We start from the raw sequence: 8,227 nt of genomic DNA, 5'->3' as shown, positions 1-8,227 counted from the left end.
AAATTATACTATCAGTGCAATTTGAATTGCAGATTTTAAAGTCTCCTAATTTTCTACTACCCCATTTCCAGTCCGGGATCCATTTTCTGCCAACTCAAGCTTGAGTTCTAAAATCTGAGACAGAAGGTCTACTTAGTGTTTTAGAAGCAATGTCATATTGTTGACCTTACAGTGGATCAAAGATCAAAAGGTCAAGTCTATAAGAGGAACTAGCAAACTTGATTTGGGCAAAAAGAATGATTTACTAGGGGGTCAAACTTCAAAGGCCATCTTGTGAGGGTTGGCAGAGGGAGGAGCAAATAGGAGAAAAGCAAGCAGATTTTATTTGTTAGGCAGCAAGGTGGAACTGGAGCTTATTCAGGCTCTCTGAATTGATCTGGAACTAGGTGCCCTTGGTGGAGGAAATTGACCTAAGGGGCAAGGTGAAGGGACTGGACATTCCTGGAGGATTAAGAGAGGCTCCTGGTAAACAGACTTTGAAAGGACTCTGGCCAGCCTGAGCATGATAGGTATGGCTCTGGACGACTTTACCCTTCTCCTTAATTCCCTTTGCCTTGCTAAAACCCTGATATAACTGTATATAACTGATATAACCTGATATAACCTGATATAACTGTAAATAGATTAGAATACATGCCTACAGCTAGCCGCCAATGTCTATTCCCTTACTTGGTTGATATCTCCTTCTAAGGCTGACAACCAAGGTCCACCGGCATTGAATTCCAGCAATTAAACGCCTCATCCTAAAGTTGGATTTCCCTTTTTACCACTATAAAATTTGCCTACAGGCCATGTTTCCTGTTCTCTCTATCCAGAAGCAGTCCTTTGTCCCACTCCTAGACAAGACAAACACCTTTCCTCCCTCTCCCTTATTTGATTCCTCTTCTCCTTTGGCCTCTATCTCCTGCTGCTATTCCCGTGTGCTGTCTCCTTGGGGCAAATAAATCTCCTGTGCTGAGAACATGGTCTTGGGGTGTCATGACCTGACTTTTCCTTTTTTTTTTATTACGTATTTTCCTCAATTACATTTCCAATGCTATCCCAAATACCCCACCACCACCACTTCCCTACCCACCCATTCCCATTCTTTTGGCCCTGGCATTCCCCTGTATTGGGGCATATACAGTTTGCAAGTCCAATGGGCCTCTCTTTGAAGTGATGGCCGACTAGGCCATCTTTCGATACATATGCAGCTAGAGACAAGAGCTCCAGGGTACTGGTTAGTTCATCATGTTATTCCAACTATAGGGTTGCAGATCCCTTTAGCTCCTTGGGTACCTTCTCTAGCTTCTCCATTGGGAGCCCTGTGATCCATCCAATAGCTGACAGTGAGCATCCACTTCTGTGTTTGTTTGGCCCCGGCATAGTTTCACAAGACTTTTCCTTTTAATCGTCATCTCAACACTGAGTTTATGTAGGTTTTTAAATATCAGTTTTCCTTTATCTGTGCAAGCATCCTTTTTTGCTTGAATGTTAATTATCCTTTGTATCTATAGCAACAATTGTTTAGTTCCTTCTCTTCTCTTTTAAAATGTAAAATTACATCAACTGCTTCTTTGACATTGAACCAAGCATTCATACCTGATATAACTGTAAATAGATTAGAAGACATCATGGTCAATTTATGTTCATTATTATGTTTTTAGAAAATTTCAATGTTTCCAAGTAGTAGTATCATATAATTTTCTTTTTAACTCTCTGTGAGATTTTGTTACTAAAGGTTTCAGTAATCTCTCACCATGAGTTCTAAACTGCTTGATTTTGAAACATAGTCATATGGTGTACAAATATGTGATTACTTGGGGTTTGTTTCTAATCACCAAAAAAGTCTGGGAAATTATTATATTAGTCCATTTATTTTAATGTTTATGGGGTGTGGTTATTTCTATTTATTTCTGAACAAGTTTGAGGTAGGTAAGAAGTTCTATAAATTATCAATTTTATCTAAGTTTGTATGGTCATGGATATAAAGTAGTCACAACTTCTTGTCTGTTTAATAGCTGTTTCGTTCATGAAAGTTTCTTCGCCTGTTTTATATCTGGTGTTGCTTATCTGTGCCTTTCTTACTGGAGTCCCTGAGTCTGCCTCGCAGAGGTAATCACCTAGGAGCAGAGAGCAGAGGAATGGGTGTCACCCAAAGTAAAGTTATTTACAGCAGATAAAGAAGCCATGGGAAATCATTTTCAAATTCACAACTTTCCAAAGTCAGGCAACCTGGGGGAAACCATCTAAATAGAAAATGCATAGGCAAAGGGTTATAGATGCCATGAAGTTTGGGTGGAGGTAAATTCAAGGAGGTGTAGTCTGAGGAAGTGTCTCCACATTCACCTTATTTTATGTAATTATAGCTTCTGTTCTTCTCAGTGTGAAAATGAGGCAGAGACATTTGTGGCTACATGCTTCCTGCTGTGTTCTTATAGGGACTGTAAGGCTAGGCAACAGTTCTATTCTTGATGCTTAGTGCTGAATTGGAGCAACACAGAACAACTCTAGATTAGAATTTCATAGCCCAATGCAAGATCTGAACAAGGAAAGAATAACAATGAACTTTTGATAACCTACAACTCCCTAATCTAAGCGTATGAAAACTCGTCCATGGGAATGTCTGCTTGCCTGTGCCCTGGACTACTGGATGCTCAACCCTACCTGCCCTTGGGGAGGTGGCACGGAGTCAAGGATCCGGGAGCAGATGAGAAATGCAGCAGCACACTCATCTGAACGCTGCTGCAAGTTTCTTTAATATGCCCTACCTATTCACCCCATTGGTCCCAAGAGAGCATCTCTTCTAAACATCAGTTCCCAAATGGCTGGCTTTGCTTGCTTCAGCAATCCTTGGTCTCTCAGGCAGTCTTCAGTTAGGTCCTCCTGCAGAAGATGTCTTTGTGGCTGCACAGCCCCTGCATTTCCATAGAAGTGTTCCCTACTGTTCTTTCTAAAGATGTTTATAGTCTGCACTGATGCCCGAAGCCATGTTCATGTCCATGCTCCATTCTTCAGCTGGGGGCCATGCCAGTGAACATGACCCTGCTATGGATGAGGGACAGGTTAATATCTGTGATCCCTGATACCACTGAAGACCATGGGATTGCCTGTGGTCTGTGCTGCCTTCTGAATTCGTGTAGATGTCTGTGTTTTCTGCTGTAGCTCATGGCTATGGGATGTCTATGGTCTGTTCTCCTGCTTGAGGCTATGTTGATGGCCAAGGTCTGTGTTACCAAAAGAGGTCATGTTGACTTTTGTGGCCTGTGTTACTGTCAAAGGACATATTAATCTGTGTGGTCTGTGCTGCCACTGTTGGCCATGTTGGTGTCCATGTTCCTATAGTGACCTGGGTCCATACTGCCACCAAAGACCACGAGAATGTCTGTGCTCTGTGCTGCCACATGAGGCCATATTGATGTCAGTGACCTATGCTGCTGTTGATTATAAATCAACACAAAGCTTCTTTTGCAGTGGTATTGATGACTACAGAATCCCAACCGAGAATGAGAAACATAGAAGACTTCCATGACCAACTCTCTTTCCCACATCATTCGCATCTCACCTTCCCCCACCCCCAAAAGAAATAAAGTCTAAACCGTTTAAACAAGATGCCATTGAAGAGAACTCTTTAAAATTGCAATAAGGATGCTGAAGTTGATGGATTCTGGGGTCTGGGGGATGGGAGTGGGAGTGGGGAAAGCACACAGTTTTCTTAAGGGCTTCTTCCCACTGAGTGCTTGCCCATAATCTAAGATGTATGTGTATATGGGCAACACAAATTGAACCTTCTCCTCCTCCTCCTCTCCTTCCTCCTCTTCCTTCTCCTTCTCTTCCTCTTCCTCCTCCTCCTCCTCCTCCTTCTGTGGGTTAGGTCACAAGGGTAGGGTGATAGACTTAAGAAAACTGGAAAATGTTATTGGAGTACATTATGTAAAGTTTACAAATAATAAAAAAAATTATGTATTTTTAAAACATCTATCTAGGAGCTACTGAGTATGAGGAAGGTCATCATTATATCTGGCTGCTTCATGTTGACATTGGTGTGATGTGTCTCTGGGAAACCCAGAGGAGTGGAAAGGGGGTGATCGTCCAGCCCCAGGAGAGCTGGCTGCCCCCCTGTTATCCAGGGCCTATGGAGCCATCTGATGATAGGTCAGAAGGAACAGGCCCAGTAAGAAAGGTCTGTGTGTGTCTGAGAGGAGATTGGAGCATCTGAAGGTTGCCTCTCTGGAGCATTCCTGGGTGTAGTAAGTGCCTGGACTTAACAAGATGTTGAAACACATTATTATAGGTAGAGAATAAGATTACGTACATTTGGAAGAAAAAAATATTCTTAAGAGGTCCATTTGAAACCCAGAGGAATTCCACCTTTGGAATAGGTAGCAAGTGGGAACTTTGGGCAAATGTACTTATCTGGATGGAGCCTAGTTGGTCCATAAGAGGTGGATCTGAGTGGGTTTCCTGTAGCTTATAAGTTTATAAAAGAGATAACAACATGAGTTAGCAACATGAGCAGTCTTTAGGATGAGCCTTTTGTGGAGCAGAGAGAACTAGATTAAAGAGCTGGATCGTACAGTGGAATGTTTTACTAGAGTTAGGCAAATTTATAGGACCTCAGATAATATTAGGGCAGTGGCATAGCAAGAAGAAGAGATAGGAAGCATTAAATTAATGGAAACCAAGTTTAGATAAGGAGATAACAGATTACATCTGTGAAAGCTTTTTCTCTAGTTGTCAATATAGTCAGAAGTCTGAGAAATAATAAACAATAATTTAGCAGTTACTTTATTTAAAAAATGACAGAGTCCACTAGCCAACAGTTCTCTGTGGTCTCCATGGTCCCAATGGCAACTTGGTCTGTCAGTCTAACTTTCAAGTTCAGAAGATACAGGACTTTTTCTCTGTGGAATGAATATGTGTGACATGAGAAATGGCTTACCTTGGTTTAGTGAAGTCATTTGACTCAGAGTATCCAGTTTTGTCCACTGCATATTGCAGTGATTGTCATATCACAAACCAGGCAACATCCTGTAGCTGTGTCCACATCTTCTGAGACCTCATGGGAGAAACTGTTAGAGGCCTTGGGAATTCTGTCATAAACTTAATAATTAACAAACTTCTGGCAGGATTGAGTGCTATAGATTGGTTATAACTAAATAGAATTTAATGACAGTGGTAAAAATCATATTAAGACAGGACAGGAATGAAAACCTTAGGTAACTTTTAACAGGTTGTGTAGGTAGAGAAAAGCATATTTTGTATTAGCAATGAAACGTTGGGCTAGGAATAGAATAAGAAAGCTGACATCAGTGGCATAAGATCCTGATGACAGAAAATGTCCAGGAAGATTCAAGCCTGTGACACAAACTGAGCACACAGGCCAGGGGTGGGGACTTTTTCATATTCCAGACTGCTGGCAGTATGTGTGAAGATCTCTTAAAATATGTTTGAAGACCATTTAGTGACCCTTGGGTCACTGATCTTTTCATACTGGTGTCCCGAGAAGGGCTCAGGCAAGGGTCAGTGTATAGCCAAACTAGAAATTCAGGTCATCACGTGAAAAACTCGAGGCTACAGCTGCAATTTCCTAGAAATTGCCAGAAAGCAATTCAACCTGGTACCAAGAATTTTCGGGTGGCTGTAAGAGCTCAAGGGATTTATAAACAAGTTTTGAGAGGGGAAATCACCGAAGGATCTAAGTCTTAACTGTAGGTCAGCCAGGAGGCCAATCATAAGGACCGGCGCATTGAAAGCCTACACCTTAGTCCAAATAAGGCTGGCAAGGCACTATCTGGGCATATAGAGTCCCTTCTGCCAACTAGAGAAACTCCTTACCAATCAATATGCCGGTGTGTGTGAGCTTCTGCAGTCTGGTAGCAGAAAATGTGGAAGTGGGTATTTGTTTTGGGACCCTCTGACTGTGTAACCTACATGGCAGAGGCTGAGGGCTAGGTAGCAGCAGCTCCCATTCGAGCTCTTTCCCACACACTGGAGTGGGCAGCCTGTGGGTCAGAGGCACCACAGGTCGGGTTTGAAGGCCTGTGCCACTGCAGGGAGGGACTTCCTACCAGCAGCCCAGAGTTCTAGGTAGACAGGAGTGCAGGGGACTCAGAGTAATGTATTTTATACCCTAGCAACTTGCTTGTGGCCACATGGGCTATAATGATCAGAGTCAGTGCTACTGAGTCAGAGAGCAGTCTTCCAGGACTGGCCTGGAATTCTCAGCCTCAAGAAAGAAACTGTCTCTGGAGACCAAGCAGAGAGAGTCTCTCTGACCAGTGGGGGATGGGGAGGGAGCTTACCAGGTCTGGGCTAGAGTGAGCATGGATCTCTTGTGGTACCTAAGGTGGGATGCAAAACCTGCATAGTTTCTAGATCCCAGATACAGCACCAATGTTGTGATCATAAAAAAATAAAGAGATATAAGAATACATTCTAAAGTGTGTAGGGGAAGGGGGTGCCTCTGCAGGCACATGCCAAGACATGCCTTTCCCCTGAGGGACCAGCCACACAAATAATAAACAGAGTTTATTTAGGGCATGGGAAGGGGAGTTAAGAGAGTAGTAGAGGCAGAGAGAAAGGCAGAAAGATATGCTGGAAGTTTGGCTCTTTATTAGTTACACTAACTTTTAGAGCTCGCTTATATTTGGATATTTTACAGTTTGTGCTTCAAAACGTGTTTCCATGTATTTTTACATGTATCTGTTGCTAAATAAAATGTATGGCACAAAATTGTTCTACAGTGAGGTTCTGTGCTAGCCTAGTCCCTTGCAGGCAAAAAACAAAATGCAGTGGTGCTAAATGCTATTTAATTCAATAGAAACTTTAAAAAGAGAAAAAGTTATTAAGGAAATAAGCTTAAAACAAAAACAAAAGATGTCAGCAATCAGTGGGAAAGAACCAGGTTTTCCTAAGCCAATATAGAACAACTTCTAAGTGACCATCTACCTTGTCTTTTGTTTCTGCCTCTTCAAGCTCATTCCAATTCCCCATCCCCAGCTCCTTCCTGAGGCTTCAGGAGAGATGCTGCCTGATTTTCAAGTCACTACTAAAAGTCAGTTATATGGTAGAGTTTAAAAATGGTAAACTGCTTTAAGGCATCATTGCATCAGCTGTTGGTATGTAAGGGTCCTTTGCTTTCCTTGTGGCTGTGCATTAGAGCAAGATATCTGCCACAAATACATTCTGTAACTGTGGGATAAATTGAATATAAAATATTCTCATTCTGAGATTTCCAGCTCTGGAATATTTATGTGCCTGCTGTCGTTTTTGCTTTTCCTCTTGTTCACACACAGTGTGCTTTGTTTCCAGGTAGGCTTAGCTGGTTTTAATTTAACCTCACAGTCTTTGGAACTTAATTTATGAGACCCGTATTTTTCTAGAGAAGACTTCTGCCAGCACCTTGGATGCACTATAAAGTTGCAACAACTTTAAGCTAAACCTTTGGATTGATGTTTTCCTCAGAATCAAGTAGCAAAAATTCACTTCACATAATTTGCACATGAAAGATATTGTTTACACTTTCATTCTCCTAACACTAAATACAAGAGAGATAATTTTTCTTGCTAGAATTTTGTTGTTCTTTGGATTTTTTTGGGGGGGTGTTGTTTTTGTGTTTTTGTTTTTATAAACACACTTCACTTGTTCCATATACTGAGTGTTAATTCATAAGATTAGCACTGTTCAACAGCAATGTAACATGAGCAATATATACATGATATCAGAGACTTCCATGGTGTTATTAAAAGTAAAGAGACATGATAAAACTGTCATTTTAATGGGTGGTCAATATAGAACTCATTGAAACCTTTCTTCTTTTTACACTCTATAGTTTTGAAATAGACACAGAAGCCGTATTATGAATATAAAGCAAAGGTTACTCATTAGATTTTCTTGTACAGTAAAGACTGGGAAATCCAATAGTAGCTGTTTGAATGCAAGGAGGCTGAGCACCTCACGATCCTTGTAGCTTACAGGATCATAAGGGTGGATGCCTCAGGAGTGCCAACCTGGGGGTGAAAATATGAGTTTTGGAAAACCACTGTTTTCTAGTCTGCACTGGAAAGCTGGACAAGCTGGGTTCTGATAACAGAGGCGTTGACAATGCGAGAGATGCACTCAAAGGAAGGAAGTGAGGTGGGCTCTCTTTATATGTGTGCTGCCCTGAAGAGTACCATTTATCCCAGGGGAGGGCTCTTCCCTCAGCTTATCTTTCTGGGAACCATCCTGAAAGACCCATCCAGTA

At 41.7% G+C, this 8,227-nt stretch overlaps 1 long non-coding RNA gene across 1 annotated transcript in view; it reads left to right on the top strand.

The window, feature by feature from the left end:
- Positions 1-352: 352 nt before the first annotated feature.
- The window catches only part of LOC115029889, a 61,508-nt gene continuing 53,633 nt past the window's right edge, over positions 353-8,227 (top strand). The window contains exon 1 of the long non-coding RNA XR_003835469.1: positions 353-509. This is a non-coding gene — a long non-coding RNA (uncharacterized LOC115029889). The remainder of the gene's footprint in view (positions 510-8,227) is intronic.

Source organism: Mus caroli, chromosome 18 (genome assembly GCF_900094665.2).
Source record: "Mus caroli chromosome 18, CAROLI_EIJ_v1.1, whole genome shotgun sequence".
Taxonomy (NCBI): Eukaryota; Metazoa; Chordata; class Mammalia; order Rodentia; family Muridae; genus Mus; species Mus caroli.
This window is presented reverse-complemented; position numbering and strand designations above follow the sequence as displayed.